This window comes from Haemorhous mexicanus, chromosome 10 (assembly GCF_027477595.1).
Source record: "Haemorhous mexicanus isolate bHaeMex1 chromosome 10, bHaeMex1.pri, whole genome shotgun sequence".
NCBI lineage: Eukaryota > Metazoa > Chordata > Aves > Passeriformes > Fringillidae > Haemorhous > Haemorhous mexicanus.
This window is the reverse complement of record NC_082350.1, coordinates 16,675,565-16,693,176: the sequence shown is the minus strand read 5'-3', so window position 1 is coordinate 16,693,176 and position 17,612 is coordinate 16,675,565. Positions and strand designations below refer to the sequence as shown.

The 17,612-nt window shown below is 48.0% G+C and overlaps 1 long non-coding RNA gene across 1 annotated transcript; it reads left to right on the top strand.

Moving 5' to 3' along the window:
• Positions 1 to 53: 53 nt before the first annotated feature.
• Positions 54 to 6,392, top strand: LOC132331753 (uncharacterized). The gene is made up of 2 exons (XR_009487676.1): positions 54 to 6,027; positions 6,125 to 6,392. It is a non-coding gene; the product is annotated as an uncharacterized LOC132331753 (long non-coding RNA).
• The last annotated feature ends 11,220 nt before the right edge of the window (positions 6,393 to 17,612 follow it).

The window sequence follows — 17,612 nt, the reverse complement described above, 5'->3', positions numbered from 1 at the left end:
GACCTCCCCCCTCCGCGCCTTCCCCGGCGCCGCGCCCCTCCTGGTGTGCGCGCCCCACCGGGGACGCCGCCTACAGGGTGGGCGAGGTGGGGGCGCGTATCTCGGGGGGGTCGCGGCGGCGGCGGGGGTCTCACGGTGTCGCCCCCCGTTCTTCCCCCTCCCCGCTCTCCCCTTCCAGCAGTGGTCGCGCCCGGCCGGCGGGTCACGTGGCGGCGGGTGCTGTCGGTGACGTGGGGGGCGCGCGGGCGCGGAGCAACGCGCGCGGCGCGGACTGAGCAGCGGCGGCGGCGGCGACGGCGGCGGGAGAGGAAAACGGGGGTCCCGGGCACAGCTCCGGGCGGTGCAAACACACATTACACCCCCCTGCCACCACCAGCCTCCGCTTCTGGTTTTTTGTTGTTTTTTTTTTTTTTTTTTTTTCCTCCCAAACCTTTCCGAAAACGAGCGAAGAGATCTTGGAAAAAAAATGCGCCTTTTATTTTTTTATATACATATATATATGTATATATATATATGTATTTTTAATTGTAATTTATCTTTGTTTATTTTTAATTTATTTATTTTGGGGCGGGGGGCCACTTTCGCGTTTCTAAAACACCCTCCCCCCAAAAAAAATATCCCAAACCAACCAAACAACCCAGCGAGCAAAGCCAGGAGCCAGCTGCATTGTTCTGGATTTTTACTTTTTTTCTTTAACTGTTTTTTTCCCTCATTCAGCTTTTTTTTTAGAATAATTTTTTTGCAAACAGCCACATTCGGCTCAGGGCCTCGAGTGGGATTCACTCTTGGGGAAGGAAGCTTTTTCCTTAAAGACAGTTCCCCATGAACTCCCAATATGCACTTTTGGTTTTATTTCAAATTTTTTTCTTTTTTATTTCTTTACCAGAATTCTCCAGAAAAAAAAAAAAAAAACAAACCATTTTGATGATTTTTTGTTTTATTTTTTTTTTTTTCCATCCGTGTTCTCTTTTCCTTTCCAGGACACTCAAGTGGTGGGTTAATTCTGTGTAGCTGTTTTGTTATTGTTGCAAAATAACCTGTAAGTCTATAAATATTCTGCTTGTATGGAATTGTTGTATTGTGCTGGGGATGCAAAATCGCTTTGGCTTTTCTGGAAAGGGATTTTATTTCTGCACTTTTTGCGTCTTGCTGGGCAAAGGCCTTTGCTGGGAGGTGGGAGGGGGGGAATGATGCAAAGCCTTGCAATCGGTGTCTCGGGTGGGTGTCGCAGGGGGTGCAGAGGAGGGGACCTTTCACCCCAACCTTCCCCGCTCCCCTCTGCAGATGTAAATCTCTGGAGATGTCTGCTCCTGTCCCCCAGCCTCCCGTTTTTATTTCCTGGGGGCCTGCAGCAAGGCTTGGGTTTAGGGGTGGTTCAGATCGCTCATTTTGCTTTCCCGGACGGGTTTTTGGGCTGCGAGCTGCCGGTCGGGGTGGTGGGGAGCGGGGGAAGGCACGCTCTGGGCTGTGAAGGCATTCCCGGGCCCTGGTGATTAATAGAAATTTGTTTACGAGAATAACCACCGCAGGTCACGGTGCCCTCGGTCCACTGGTGCAGTTGCTCGGAGCTACTGATTCCAGCACTGGCGAGCCCACGGAGCGGCCGTCTTGGACGCAAAGTGCCCGGGTGCTGCCTTTATTTTGATTTCTCAGCTGAGCTCTTGAACCGAAACATTTTAAAGCAAGGAGGTTGGGCGGCGAGGGCGGGGGGGGGGGGGGGTAACAAATTAGGAAGAAAGCCCTTCTGCTAATAGGACTCGTCATTAAAAATAGCCCGGTGGCAAGACAGGGATGGTACTCCCGAGACACTTGGGGTGGTACAGATATGCTGGAGAGACGGCTTCCCTGTAGTTAAAATGCAATATGGGATTCCCAGGGAGTGAGTGCAGCTGGAGCCGTGTGACTTGTGCGACTCCGATCCCGGCCCGGGGCAGGGAGGGGGCTCCCGGCTCTGCAAGTGACCGAAGGAGGGACGGACCCAAGAGTAGCAACTCTGTTCCGGGGTTCTGATTTATTTTTTTTTTTTCCTTCTTCCCCAGCAATGAAACCCAAAGGAAGGGGGTTGTTGGGAGCGACAGATCAGTTCTGTTTGTCATTTCTCTGCAGTGTGTGACGCTTTCGCTTTAGCCGGAGCCCAGCGAGCCCGGCGCCCGCGGGACGCTCCGGAGCAGCAGCGAGAGGGCTGCCGCTTGGGGGATTTTTGGTGGAGACCCGAGGTCGAGCACAGCTTCCGTTCAAGTAGCACTCTTACGGGGGAGATTTCTCACTCTGCCTGGCCATAGCCAAGCCGGGCTTGCATCAGAGTTTCCATCCTAACCCGCCTCGTTGCGGGGACATAGGGAGCAGCCAGCAGCATCCCTTTCGAACTGGGAGCTGAGCGGCCTGGGTGCCTTTGCTGAGTTTTTGGCCTTTCTGCTCTGGTGTCAACCTTCTACTCCCTCGCTGTCACTCAGGGCCCGGCTGCAGCTACCCACGGGCTCTTGCCACCCACCTCTGCTCCCCACTGCTTCTTGCTGCCCCAAAAGCAGCAGTGGTCCCTGTGCTGCCTTGCTGAGGACTTCAGGGAGCTGAGGATGGAGTAATTTTCCTGGGAACCCTCTCCCACAATTGCCCAGAGGGATCTTTGCTGAGTGCGGCCTTGGTACCCTCTTCCTTTGCCTGTCCCAGCTCTGGGGACCTGCATGGCAGCTGCTGGCAGCGGTGGTGGCTGCCAGGGTGGCAGTGTCTCGGTGGGACAGCTTCCCCTGCCTCTGCAAGCGGCAGCAAGTGTCTTTTCTTTGGGGGACAACGGCGGCCCCGCGGTGGGAAGTGTGCAAAGCCACCGGCAGCCCCACGTTGGCTGTGGGACATTTCTCAGCGGCCCCGGGCTCGACGTGGCTCCTGCACACCCACGAGGTGCCTGTGTGGCACGTGGAGGAGCAGCAGCTCGGCCCTGCCTGTGGGAGGCTGTGGCAACCCTGCTGGGGGGGTCAGCCCCACGCACCCTCCTCTCAAAAACACCCTCTATGCTGCAGAGAGCTCCTCACCCAGGCAAGGCTTTGAAGCCCTGAGTGCCACCCCTCAAAGTGGTGGCAGTGCCGGAACAGGGGTGATGCTGCTGGGAAATGGTCCCTCTTGGAGTTGGCAGGGGTATTTCTGGTGGTGCTGGAGCAGCCCCCAGGAGCAGGAACAGAGGCAGGAGCAGTGCTGGGCATTGCCACAGGTGCCTCACACCCTCCCACGGACTGTCCCTCTCCAGCTTCTTCATGTCCTCCCCTGGCAAAGCTCCTGGGATGAAAAACAACCCCTCTGCCTGTGTGCTGGCGTGCAGGGCACAGAGCAGTGTGAAATTATTCAGCCATCCCTGGGAGCTGCAGTTGGGTGCTGAAGGGCCTCGGAGCTGGAGGTGCTAGTTGGCAGTGAGGGGAGTCCCTGGGCTTGGGGTCGTTTCCCTCCAGGGGACACAGAGAAGGTTTTTATGGTATACTGAGGCCAGTGCGTATTTTTCCCAGGTGAACCACACCCTTGGAAAGAAATGCCTTGTCTTCTACAAAACACTGCTTAAATAAACAGTACCCCACTATAATTTTTTCTTTTGAAATTAACTCCTTCAGGCCATAAGGCTTCCCCATCTTCACACAAAAATAACTGCCAGGACTTTTAAAGGGGAAAAAAAAAACTGTGTCTAAGAGAGAAAAGTTTAACCTGACAGGAGAGAGCCTGTGAACCTCTCTCCTTCCCCGTAGCCCTCGAGGATGGGTTTCAGGAACAGCCTGCCCGTTTTGAGGCTGGGTGCCACTGCATGAGGATGGGTTTCAGGAACAGCCTGCCTGTTTTGGAGCTGGGTGCCACCGCATGAACGTTACTTAAAAGGAGTTTTGTGCATATTAATGCGAATGCAGCGAGGCCAGGCTGCGCAGGGACAGCCGAGTCCCTGCCTGAATTCAGCTATCTTGTTTTCTAATCTAACCTACTTTTTTTCTTTTGCCTTTTTTTTTTTTTTTTTTTTTTTTTGTCAGAGGCCGGTGCTTTGCAGGAACCTGTTCTCAGTGCAATCTCAGAGCTTTTTGTGGGTGTCTGATTTCTGTAACACGTTTTGGTTTCCAGTATGAATGTAATGTACAGAGAACATCATGACACTGCTCTAGGTGTATGTGATCTTATCTACCTGACATTTAAGGTTTTTTTAAACCGTCCAATTCATCTGATTTGCATAAAAATCACATGATTTAACTTTTTTTCCTCCTTTTTTTTCATGCATCATCATAACAAACTACTAAGGCTTACCAGGCTGTTTTATATCTGTCAGCATGAATACGGGGCCCGTTTCTCTCGTCTTCATTCCTCCCCAGTGGAGGTTGGGGATGTAAAAGGTGGTGCTTGGAAGGGACTTGTGATCCCAGCCAGCCACTGAAATCCTTAATAAGCAAATATGTACAGTTTAACTTCCCAGAAAACAAAGCAGCTGAGCATGCATGCCATGCAGTTGTTGTTAATTTAAATAGTTGAGACTTCTTTTTATTGATAAGGAAACTCCTCTGGAACAGCCCCCCGGATCCCAGCAGGCTCCCCCTGCTGCAGCCGTCCTCATTACAAAACAAGGCCGCAATTAAAATAAACTCCAAGAGCTAAACAAACTGCTGCCTCTCGCTGGTCATGTGTTAGCTTTAGCCTTTAACGCAGAACAAAATGTTTTCCTGGGTATCGGAAGAGGCATGGGCTCCGACTGGGAGGAGAAGAGGGAGCAGGAGCTGGGCCTATGGGAATGGCAGGCAGTGGGGTGCTGCAATGCTCATCGGGGCTCCTTTCTCTTGCTTTCTTTTTTATTTTTTTCTTGTTGTAAATTTGAGCATTTGTGTTCGAACTCGGTCTTTACTGCAAGGGAAAGGGCTGGAAGTGGAAAAACTTGAATGTTGTGGTAAAACCTGGCTGTCCCAGCACGTCCTGGGCACACCTGACTGTACCTCTCCCTCGCCTGGCCTGGCTTTCGCTGAGCCCACCGGCCACAAGCCCCCGGCCCAATCTGTGTTATTCCCTTTGCTGAAGCTTTAGGTGGCTGCAGATACCACTTGGCATCTGCTGGCATCTGTGTGGGTACTGGGAAGGGGAAGCACAGGGTGCCCTGGAGGGCAGGACCAGAGGGATGAGGTCTGGAGGGAGGGAGGGACAGCCAGGGGCTGTGGAGGGGTGTGAGACTGGCTGGCCCTCAGTGCCTCCATGCCATGCCATGGCTCCCCACACGGCCTGGGAAAACGTTTTAACCCCCGTGCCATGTCCAGACGTCCTGTTTGGGGTACTGAATCACTCTCGGATGAATACTCTGCAAGAAGAGCTGCTCTGATGATGGAGGGGTGTACATCCACGCTGTGTGCACATCAACCCCCAGGATAATATTCTGGCAAAATTGCCCAAATAACTGGCATATCTGCTTGCTGCCAGGAGACAGTGTAGACTTGCCTGTCAAAAATTACTTTCTTGCCACATAGGAGCAAGATATCTTCCTGTCTCCTGCCTGATCTCCCAAACCGGCTGAGCATAAACAGCACTTCTCGGAAGGTGGGTAAGGACTGTCCCCGTTCCACGGAGCACTCACAGCCACACATCAGTTCTGCCCCATCTTAGATTTAAAAGGGCAACTTCATCCTAAAGTTTTCAAGCTGCAGATTAAAAAAAAGATTACCTCCCACCCCACCCTGGACCCAGTCGATTTTTAACCAGTTATGGACCAAAGCCTGTCCGTGCCTCAGTGGGGCTGTGCTGGGTAAGGAGCCTCCTGGCAGGGGATGTGGTGGGGGAGCCTTCACCTGATCAGCATCCCCAGCTCTATCCCTTGCTTGTCCTCAAATCTTGTCATCTTCACACACACCAAACTGAAGTGTGAGACCAGTGGAAGCTGAAAATCCCTGGCCTGTGGCTGAGCAGCACTACTGACCTCTTTTCTTTTCAGCAGATATGTCTGCGTTCAGAGGTTACAATGAAAAAACCTCACTAACCCGTACAGATACTTCTCTGATTAGGAGTTGTGCTGAGGTGGTTCAAACCCAATGTGTAAGTTGCTTTGTTGGAGAAAAAACTAATAAAAGGAATAAAAAGCAGTGCTTGCTTTGAATGGTTTATAATATTATTTTTTACTCTTACATCTCAGAGAATCTTGCAGATACCTGATATTAAAAATCAGCAGAGAGACTAAGAAGAAGGACAACGTCTCAAACTTTTAAAGACACAAGCACATTGTAATTAAGAGAGGGATTTGCATTGACCCGGATCGTTTTGAAACAGGCCTCTAAAGTTCAGGCTAAACTAGCCTCGTTTATTTTTTTTTTTTCCTTTAATAACTCCCCGGACTCTCAGCCAGTAGAGAACTGTGTGAATTTCAATTTCTCTCTTCAAATAAAACATCAACGTAATTTTTATATTCTTTGAAATGATCTGTGCAATTTTGTTCACGGAAACTCTTTGATTTAGACTTAAAGGATTTAGTGACTGGAAAGGAGGGTATCTGGAAGTAATGGTGAAAATGGTGATTATTTGTTTTACTGCCTTCTGGAATTCTTTTATTTCTCCGTACTATCTCTAAAAGCATGTCTGGCAGTAACAAGCTGTCTCTAAAAAGAATTCAATTAAATGTATTGCCAACAGAATATTTTATAATTTTTATACCAGTAGTTAGAGTGTTAAATAATATATTAGTAGATTTATAGGCTACATTTAGGTATGACTATGAATAGCTACAGTAAAAACTCAGAATATTCATGTAAAAAGAGAGGGGAGGAAGTTTGGTTTCTGGGGTTTAAGATTTTTTTTCTCCTCGTCCTTATTTGAGTTTCAGTTCTAGGACTTTAAAAGAATTAGATTTTCACATCTTTTTTCTGTTATTCTCGAATGACAAGAAAAAGTCAGCTATTTTTTGAGACAAAAATTCCCATGAGATTTCTCCTTATTTTAAATAATTAAATATTAAAGGAGTAAGAAAGAAGCAGGCAGATTCTACGATATGGACATGAATCAAATGGGATATTTATTTGCATAGGTACATGGCAAATAGGAAAAAATCGATCCTGAAGCTGTATGAAATTGCCAGTTACTCCATTACAGTGTTACAAATAGATTATTGCCCATAAGAATGTAACTCTTAATGTACTAAAAATAATTTAATGCTAGGATTATTTTTATTTAATTTGGTAAATGACAAATATATTTTTGATTCCTATAAAGCAGAAATAAACCATCTCCCAGGAACTGGGAACTAAACCCAACTGCTCTCCCCCACCCCTCCTATTTTTTTATTGACTTTTTAAATCTTTTTTTTTTTTCCTTCTTCTTTTCTTTTTTCTTTCCAAAGTCTCATCGGCTCTTCTGAATTTTGCAGTTAATTTCTCATTCCTTCTCCCTCAATAAAAACACTTTTCATCAGAAAACTTGATACTTTTTTCCTTCCGAGCCTCCCTGCGAACTGCCTCTCTCCCTCCAGACAAGTTTCGAGGATCAACAAGTTAACCTTCCCAAAGATTACAAAGGTACAAGTGGGCTGCTTAAGAGGTGAATCATTAAACGTAAGGTGAAGTATACGACTGCAGAAGGTTTCAATTAAAGTGACAGTCGAAGCAGCCTTTGCCTGCCCGGGAAGGTTTGCTTTTATCGTCAGAGCCGTGCTGGGAGCTGTGTCCATCCCGGGCAGGGGGGTGCAGTTCCCAGTGTCTGCGTTCTGCATTCCCAGGTCTGCTGCTGCCCCAGCCCTCACTCCTGAAACAACTCCACCGGTTTCAGAGTGATAAATTCGACTGTGACAGCATTAAAATATGGGAAAGGAGCCAGATCTCCTTTATGTCCCATTCAGGCTGGAATCAAGGAGCCCACCTTGGAACTGCCTTCACCCAATGCTCCTCATTACCATGTCCTGAGGAAGAGTCCACAACCTTCCCCATTCCTTCCCCAAATCCTGCTCGCTCCTACTTATTTTTATGTTTTTAAGAAAGTAGTTTTGGTTTAATATCACAGTATATTTAATGAGAGCCCCAGGGTGGAGGGAGAAATGCGAGATCCTTGCCGGGTGGTGGAAATCCTGCCCCGCTGCTGCCTTGTCCCCATATCCCCACATCTGCTCGGCATGGAGCACCCCTAGTCCTCCTGCCAAATGTCTCATGGGTGCCCAGGGACTGTTTGCGCTGACACAGAGCCTGTGTCCACACACAGAGGGTAATGCACAGACAACCAGTCCACGGGCAACTGCCCCGCATGGAAGTCCCGTGTGCTTGGAAGCAGTACGTGCAATGCTGGGCTTTTCTTTCCTGGCTTTTTGGAGTACAGACAGCACGGTGGTGAAGCAGGAGGTAGAAAGGGGACAGGCTAGATATTGTCCTGACATGGAGCAATGCTGTGACATTTTTTGGCACTTTGCTGCAGATTTAAATTTTAAGTATTTCTGAGTTTTACATTTTGCTCTGACATGTTCCCATATGGCAGCCCTGAGTGTGGATGATATTCTCTTCACAAGGATGCTCCAGCGATTGGGTTAATTCCCTCCTACTAATTCCTTATATAATCATGTGGGCTCAGATCCTCAAAAGTATTTGTGTGCCCGCCTCCCTTGGAAATCAGAGAGTTTAATTGTCTGCTAAAATTATTGTGTTTTGTTTTGAAAGCAGAGCAGGAAATAACAAACTTGGATTTTATGAGATTTGTTTGCCTCTCTGTGGTCACAGAGCACTTTTTTTACCTTTGCAAATGAATTTCCTGTTAAATAACGTAGTGCTCAGATTACAGATGGGTTTTTAGACAGTGACCAACAGGAACTTGAGTGCCAGCATAGGTTAGGGAAGCGGGGTCTTGGCCTTTTGGTACTTCTGGTCCTGGTTAGTAAAATGTGTGTGGGACAATGGCAGAGTCTTGAAGAAATGCTGGAGGGAAGAATCCATTAAAGCCTGTGAGATGCTGAGATAGGAGGATAATAGAGATCACGTCAGTGAGAGATGCCATCTATTACAGATAACGATTGCACAGCTGACTGCATCTCCCCCTCTGGAAATGGCTCCTTTCTTAGTTTCATTTTTGGTTGTACAACCCAAAAGAATTCTTCTCACTCCTTGGCATTTGTCCCCTTCAGATATTTCATGCAATACGGAAGAGGGAGGAATCAAAATTCCATGACATTGAAGTTCATTGCCGATTCTGCTCACGTCAGTTGAAATCTGTCACTAAAACCTCAGCCTGCAGGACCCCGTGCTCTGTATTTTTCTAGTCTAGGTAATCGCGATGGCAGCAGGGGGAGGTAAGTAGAAGGAAAAAAGAACTGATTTCATTAGGTGTTAGAAGAGCTTATTAGAAAACAGGAGAAAAAAAAGCAATAAAATTATGAAGACGGGAATTAAAACAAGTGATGAAATCCAGTCTCTGCTGACTGCAAGGGGACACTTCTCACGCACCCTTTCTTGGCTTGGAAGATGCCCAGGCATTGATAAACACTTTACGAGAATTCAACTCCACAGCAGCAAGCGGTGGCGAATACCAAGAGAAAATATACTTGTGTGCCAGGATCAGCCCAGCAGCTTCAGAGGCAGAGTTTAACCTGCTGCCTCACAGCCTCTGGGCCCTGTTTGGGTTTGTTGTCAGCCAGCAATCTGGATCTGCACTATACCTGGGTTATATTTAGGACAATTAAATTAATTGCTGGAACAGACAACCCTTTTTAGACCCAAGGCACTTTGCCCCCCTTCTCGATACCGTAGGGCTGATGTAGTGATTCTGGGGCTTTGGCTTGGCAGTCAGAGCATGTATGTGTTTTATGTAAGAAGCAGCAGTGGGGATGGATGCTGCTAGACAAATATTTGGTTAATTTTTGTAATTATTAGTAATAACAATACTCTGCTTTTTCAAGCACCTTTCATGTCTGGGTGCTTTTGAAACACTGGTAAAAGCCAATGGATGCAGCTCTATTCTAGGGGCTGTAATTAGCTGTAGCTCCACTTTGTAGATGTGGAAAGTGAGGTAGAGGGAGGTGAGAGGATTCGAGGTACGGCAGAGTTAGGGGGCGGTGCCCTGAGCAGCAGCCAGGAAGAGCTATCAGAAGTAAAGCTCAGGTCTGTGCCAGCCTCTTGGTTGACCTGTTCTGAGAGACAAGCTCATCTCACTATGCCGTGCTGATATTTGGGCCAGCTCCTGAGCCAGAAGCCTGAACTTTTCCTCCTAGGAGGTTCAAATACACCCTGTCCAGGAGGATATCCTTTGGCCACCTGACCCACCTGCCCATGTCATCTCCCCTCACTGTCAGAAGTGATGGGACAAGAGGGTTTCATGTAGTTCCTCTTCCCAACCCTCCTCCTGACTGGGCTCCACATGCCCATGAGATGAGGAGGGTCCCTCAATAACCAAGAACAGGAGGGACCTGCTGGGCTTTGGAGCCTGGTCCCCACAGGCCTGGGTTACCACATCCTCTTTGGCCAGGTTGGCTTTTTGCCTCTGCTTGCCTGTCACAAGACCTCTTTCCCCACATGGTTAGGGTGTTCCAGTTTCCTCCCAATGCTGGTTTGCAGACCATTGGTCCCTCCCCATGCTTAGGTCAGCTCTGTACCAGCTCTGCCCTTTTGCTCTGCTCTGCTCTAGATCTCTTGGACATCTGTGTTTGTCTTGGTAACAAATGAGTAGCAAATTCAAGAATTTGCGATTATCCCTTAGGAAAGTCAGTATGTCATTCCAAAATGAGCCCTCTGAGATTTCAAGGCATGGATTGTGATTTGCATGGGCTCTTCCAGTCTGCACCTTCCTCCAGTAGGGTCATGTCCTGTTAGCCGGGATCTACGCCTAAAACAAGGATGGGTAAGCTCTAAGTCTAATCTTGAGTAAAAAAAAAAAAACAAACAAAACCAAACAACAAAGAATTAATAATCCATCATTTCTATTCTATTTTTTTCTCTTCTGTTCCATTCTCATCCATCCTGAATGTGTCTTCCCAGCAAGTTCCCTGGCTTAGGCCCTCAGTGCCAGCACAGAGATTCTGGCTGTAATGCTGAGATTAGTTGAGCCCAGCAGATCATCAAAGCTTGAACCTGACACAAGGATTCAATCACCTAAGTATATTTTCAGCTCCCAATTGACCTGGTGCTTCTCTCTGTTATTATCCGTGCACAATCTGTCCTGCTGTGCCAAGATTCCTGTGTTCTTCATTTCTCTTCCGTCTCTGATGCCACAAAGTCAAGTGAATGTCTTCAAGGAAATCTCGGTAATAAAACCTATTTCCTCTTCCCAGCTGCAAAGAGAAAGCAGAGTAATAGTTTCTTTATCCATCAGGGACCGGTTAATGCCTCACTCCTCATCATCACCAAATGCAACTAATAAAGGAGTAAAGGAGATTTGGCAGTTTAATGCAGCAGCTAATTTTGTGCCTGCTGCCCTGCCAGAAAGTATTTTCACTTTTGGGTGATGCCAGAACAGCAGAGCTGATTAATTAGCCTTCTCTTGAGCAGGAGGAGCTCAGCTAAGATGCCTGAAGCCCCCAGACATCCCAGGCATTGGCCAACCTTGTTGGTAGCTGGCGTTCCCAGTATCTCAAGGGTTCATCGGTCTGCCTGTCTGGGTAAGGCTAAAAGACAACAGTGCAGGGCTTTCCCTTGGGAGGGAGCAGGTCTGATACACAGATCAGGTCTAGCTCTGAGACAGAGAGAACTGGCTGGAGAGTGCTCAGAGCATGGAGGTGCTGGCACAGCACCACTGACGTGGTGCCTCACAGCAGCTCACTGCAGAGCCCAGCGCTGCCTGGGAGGGAGGCAGCGCACAGACTTCCAAGTCCCTCTGCAGATGTGGCTTTGCAGGGGTCAGCACTGCAACTGTTGCACACAGGCATGGAGATCCATGGAAAACAGTGCTCAAGAAATGTAAATATGTTTGTGAAATGAGCAGAAATGCAAAACAAGGAAACTCCAGCCTTGATAGGAGTCTCTCAGCAGAGACATTTAGACTCGTTCCTTGACTGAGAACAGTCAAACACACAGAAAACACAAGCCAGTGTGAGGACACCCTCCAGAACAGCATGAGCTCCACAGGACCACAACAAGCAGAGCTCCTGTGCCTGCTAAGTACTGCTCTCCGTGGGTCATTACACCTCCTGAGCTCTCCTTGTCCTGCCTTCATCTTCCAGGAGGTGTTTCTGAACAGCTTAAGCTGATGGACAGATTAATTAAACTTGAGGACAGGAACAGGCAGTTTCTGCAGGGCCTGGTCATTTTCCTTTCCATGTAATTTCTCAGAGGTTTTATGGTAATGCCTGTAAGAGTTTGCAAGACCAGGAACTCGATGAGTGTGTTCACAGACAGAGAAACTTCCTTCAAGCACATGAGATGTGTAGGATCCAGCAAAACAAGTCCTTTGTTCTTGGTTGGGTCCTCTTTAGAAGCTATAACAGTAATGATAATACTGAGAATTTCAGTCTGGAAACTTGGACAGCCTCTGCTATCTGAGAGCTGGTGAGGGGATGAGTGGCTGCAAAGAAGGGGGCAGGTGGATGGTGTGGGGTGTTTCTCCTCTGGACCTGTCACTGGGCTGCAGTGTGGACCTGGGCAGGTACCCCTGTGAGAACACCTAGACAGGGCCTGGATAACTCTGCTGTGTTTGTAATGGGTGCAGAAAAAGAGATGCTCCAAAGAAGGCCTTCAACTAAAGGAGCAGTCCATGGCAGGCTGGCTATGCCCTGCAGGTACCTTTATAGACCCCCCAGATGCTGCCTCAAGTGTGAGCACCAGCCTTGCAGGTGTTCACACACACCCCCTGTTTGCGTTTCTTCTGGCGATTCCTGCCTCCTTGGGCTTTCAGAGCATCACTGCTGCCAGCCCCATGTGTCAGGATGAATTTCCCCACTTGGTTGCCTATTCAGGGAGACAAAGGCTTGAACAGCTTGAACACATCCTTAGTAGGAAGCAAGGGCTTATACCCTGCTGCAGGTAGGTGAGGTTTAAGCCAGTCTGTAAAGAAATCCTGTTGGAGAGAAGCGCGGTGTGTCGAGGACAGAGACAGGGAGCAGCTGGAGATAGCTGAAACTTGCCATTTCTACATGCCAGACTGCTAAACTGCAACACACGCAGAGGAGACCTTGGTCTGGCCAAGGAGATAAGGTGTTTCAACTGGTACAAAGTAGCCAGTACAGAACTAGACTGAAAACGCAGAGAAAGTTGAAACTATGAGGTGTTGGTGCAGGCTGGTGACGGGGCACAGCCTTCAGGCACAGCATGCTGTGATGTGTTACTGAGATAAGGGGCAACAAGAACACAGCCAGAGAATGGAAGGAGTATCAGTTTTGCATTTTTCTGGAGTGAAACACTCTTCCTTGTTAAATGTGTAGTACTGGTGTTTCCTTCACATTGTAACCAACTTCATGATGAGGGGAAATAAATTGCTTTTCTTGCACAATCCAGTTTTGTTATGGTTAATCCAGTTGGTATAAGACCCTTGGGGTTACTTATAGGATGCAATGAGGACACTGTTAGGAAGAGTGGCCTTGCTGCTTCCCAGGCATGGTGCTGTGTGTGCAGTATGAGAGCCTGGTGAGGCTGAAGGCTCCCCCAGACCTTGCAGGGCAGCCCCTGTGCCCAGGTGAGGCTGCACAGGGTTGGGTGGGCTCAGTACAGACGGAGCTGCCGGGGCCATGTGCTTGGCAGAGACTGACAAATCAACTCGGCTGGATTTATCTTGCTTTCCCAGATGATATCTTGCAATGTCTCAATCCTATTGCTCCAGCCCAGGCTGGCAGATAAGAGGCAGCTCGTGCCTCGCTGGGGCAGGGTTTAGGCAGCCAGTGAGTCCAGCTGGCAGGAAGCACATTGCCTGACTGAGAGGGGACGGTGCTTTCTGCTGTGGCAGTCACAAGATCAAGAAATGCTTTTTCTTCAGAAGAACTTGTTGATTTTAAAAATAAAGCAGCCATGGTCTATGCTCCAAGGAATGTCTGGGATCGGGAAAAATGGAAAGGCATTTTTCTGTTCCTAGAGTGATTTGCACTGTAAAATCTAAACAATCTTTGTTCCTCTGGACCTCCTCAGCTCCTCACTTCTGTGGTATTTATCAACACAGTGTTTTAGTGAATGATCTTCCTCCAGTTAACTAGCATGACTTAAGTAGCATGGTGGTATTGCCAAATTCCTGATATCTGACAGCTTCCCTCTTCCTACCCACAGCAGCCAAGTGGATCCAGGGAGTGCTTCATTCATGGACCTAACAGGCTGACCTGAAAGAATCTTTGGACCAAGCTAAGGCCTAAACCTGTAAAAACTTATGCACTTGCTCAGATTTTATAGCATGAGTAATCTCAGAGACTGAACATATTATTGCTATCATTCATTCATACTTGCTATCTCTATTCCTCTCTCCCTCTACTATCTGAGTGTCTTGTAAACATTAATGAATGATTTTCAGGTCCCTGCACACTGCTTCATTGTTTGGGCAGAAGGTCACAGGGAATGATTAAAGTGATGGGAAAAAATGGCAGGTTAGATTAAATAATGTCTGGTTTAATAACGTTCCATTGCCTAGCTTCTGGAACATGGGAAATTCAAGGTACTCTAATGTGGTTTTTGAGACATTTCAGAAAATAGGAACCATTTCCCAAGCTGCTTTGTTCCATTCCCTTCTGAAAGGCTCATGAAAATCATTAGAGGTGTCTCCAAACCTTGCTGCCACTAAAGAGTTAATGTACATGGCTACAAACCAGATTTTCAGGTCATTTTGGATGAAAAACCATTTCCTCTTATTTAACTTACCTCTTAAAAAATGTTGCTCCTAATTTTGGCTACCTTCTTTTATTGACCACTGTTTTCAGTGGGACCTCAGAAAGACAGGATTGGCCAAGGTCCAGCCAGGCTGGGGTGTGTGACCATCTGCCTTCATCCCCTGGGAGGAAGCTCATCCCCTCCAGCCCTGGGTGCTGGGAAGTGCCCTCTGTGTCCCCCACTAGGAAAAGGAATTTCACCAGGGTGCAAAGCCTGAAGTGCTGGTTTTCTGCAGCCATGCCTGGGAGATGGGGACCTCTTGTTGAGGGTTTGGGAGTGACATTTTTGTCTCTGGATCCATGGTTGCTGTGGGGTTGGAACAGGTTGTCTCAGTGTGGGATCATGACTTGGGGTGGGTTCCCTGACCTTCCTAGGGAATGGCCTTGTCCCTTCTGCCATTGTGGAAAGGAGAGGGACCCACATGAACTCAGCCAAGAGCTGGAAGATCTCCAGCTGCCCCTTGAGCTCTCTCTATGTGACACCACACTGAGGGGAAACCTTGCCAAAATGTTAAAAGGACAGATCTGCCCAAACACAATATGGAAAGCCTGGTCTGGAGATATATCCTCAGCAGTGAGAGGTTTGGTATGAATGTCCAGTTGAGTTAGTTCACACAATGGCAAAGGGCTGGGAGATATCCTCAATTCCCAGGCTCAGAGCTGGGGATGGGTGCAATTATTTCACCTGAAACTTCCCTTGTGTGAAAAATGCAAATTTGGTGACAAATAGTTTTGAGCATTATTGCTGGTTGAACTAAATTGTTTGTCCTGAGAAAAAAAAAATTCCAAGAAAGTACATTTGCAATGTTTATTTCAGTTTAAAATTCCCCTCCATTTTACTTGTAAATAGCTCCAAATCAAAGCACAGCATTTTCTCCTCACCTTTCACATTTTCTGTAATTTAAATTAATAGTCCTAGTTGCAATCTGAACTAATTCCCTCCTTCCTGACTTTTCAGAACTACTCATGAAACAAAACAACTCCAAATTCATTTTTTCAGACATCTCTCCTCAGAATCATTAGACACATTAACATCCACCACATAAATGAAACCACAGGCTATCAATGTTTTGAGACAGCTGTATTTCCCACCAGAAATTTGCATAGCACCTTTGTAGCACTCTGAATTACTCTACCAATATTTTTTTGGGAAAAATGCAACTTACTGGTACTGAATCTAGAATTAGAAGACTAAAAGTCCCCAAGCAAAACCCCAGTCATGCTCCTAGCCACCAGTCCCAGGTCTCTCTTCCTGTCTGTGTCTAGCACTGGGCAACATTCATTCCTTCCCCACCTTTCCTCATTCTGTCTGTCCCTAGGAAAGTGGTGTCATCCTGTTTTCCTAACTCACGTCTCCCCTTGCAAAGCCATGCTGCTGAAAGAGCTGGTGTAAAAAAAGGTTTTAAATTCTTTTTCATCACCAAAGCATGACCTTTCAGAGGGTTCCAGCAGCTATCTCTGCAAAATTTCCATTTTTGCCACCACTTAAGGTTTTCATCAAACTCCCATCTAACAAAGTGTAGTTCTCAGCAACTGGAAGCCGCAGCAATTCAGCCCTCTGGGAAGTGATATTTGTCTGCATCAAGAAAATTCTTGTGATTAGACAGAAAATGGATATTTCTTCCCCTGTAATATATAGTTTTAGAGAAATCCCCCAGCTCAATTCCCCTCCCCCCTCCAAAAATAAGAAGAGCAGAAACAGAAAATAATGAAAAAGAAGAAGCTTTTCCTGCAGAAAGCCCCGTTTCCTGGTGAGGTCTGCCACCAGAGCTCCCACTGTGTCTCTTGGGAGGTATGGGCTGAGAAGGTGCAGGAAGGCAGCAGCTCACCCTGGCAGTTGTGTGCCTCCCACACCCCCAGGAAAGTGCAAGGTTTGGTTTCCCACAGTAAAGTGGAGGACAGTGGTGGGGCTGATGCTTTTCTCTGCTCTCTGCTGAGCTGTGTCTCCTCGTCAGGGATGCTGATGGAAACAGCCAAGCTCCCTCCAGCCAATGCCATGCTGGGATGTGCAGCAGGACAGCTGAGGGTTGTGTCCCTGGGTGGAGTGGCTCAATGTGGACTTCCCAGGCCTCGTGCCTCCCACCAGAGTCCCTATGTCTCCCAGAGGGTGGAGGAGGCTGGCTCTGCATGGCCCTGGGGCTGGCAGGGCTCCGCACAGTGAGCTCACCCCACCGCCTGCACCCAGGAGGAGCTTAGGCAATATTGAAGGAAAAAAACATGGGGGTGGAAAAAAGGGAAATGAGAAAGAAAAAGAAACATGAAGGAGGTGATGATGAAATGTTTGCCCTGCCTGGAAAACTGCCCTATCAGGGCAGGGGCAATAGAAGCTGCAGTAGCAAAACACGCTCACGCTGCCCCAGAAACAGCCTGTGCAAAGATGTGGGTCAGTTAAGATGGGTGTACTCGGGAGGGCCATGCCCAGAAATGCCAGATGCAGTGGGAGCCCTGCTGGGCAAGAGCCAGGGTGCTGTTGTTACATGGCCGTTGCAGAGATGTGCTGTCAGGGCTGGAGAAGAGGAAGAGAAGAAGGAGGAGGAGGAGTAAGGAAGAAGGAAGGCTGGGGGAGTTTCTCTCATGTTGTTGTCATCTGGAGCCCAGATCAACACCTGTTTTCTTGGGAAGGTTCAGTCTTGTCTTGCCAGGTTGTGCTGGACACCTTGACTGAGTGAGAAAGGTCCTGAGCAAGATGATCCAAGATGGGCCCAGGCTCCCTTGCTCCATCCCTTCCTCTCGGCCTTGAATTTTGGGGCTGGAGCTGCTCAACAGTTGAACACTTAACCTCTGACCTGTTCCCCAGGGCTGCCTGCATAGTTCAGGCCTTTTTCAGCCCATGCACTCTGAAATGTTGCCCAGGAGAGCTGGGTTCTTGCAGGGCCCGTTTACA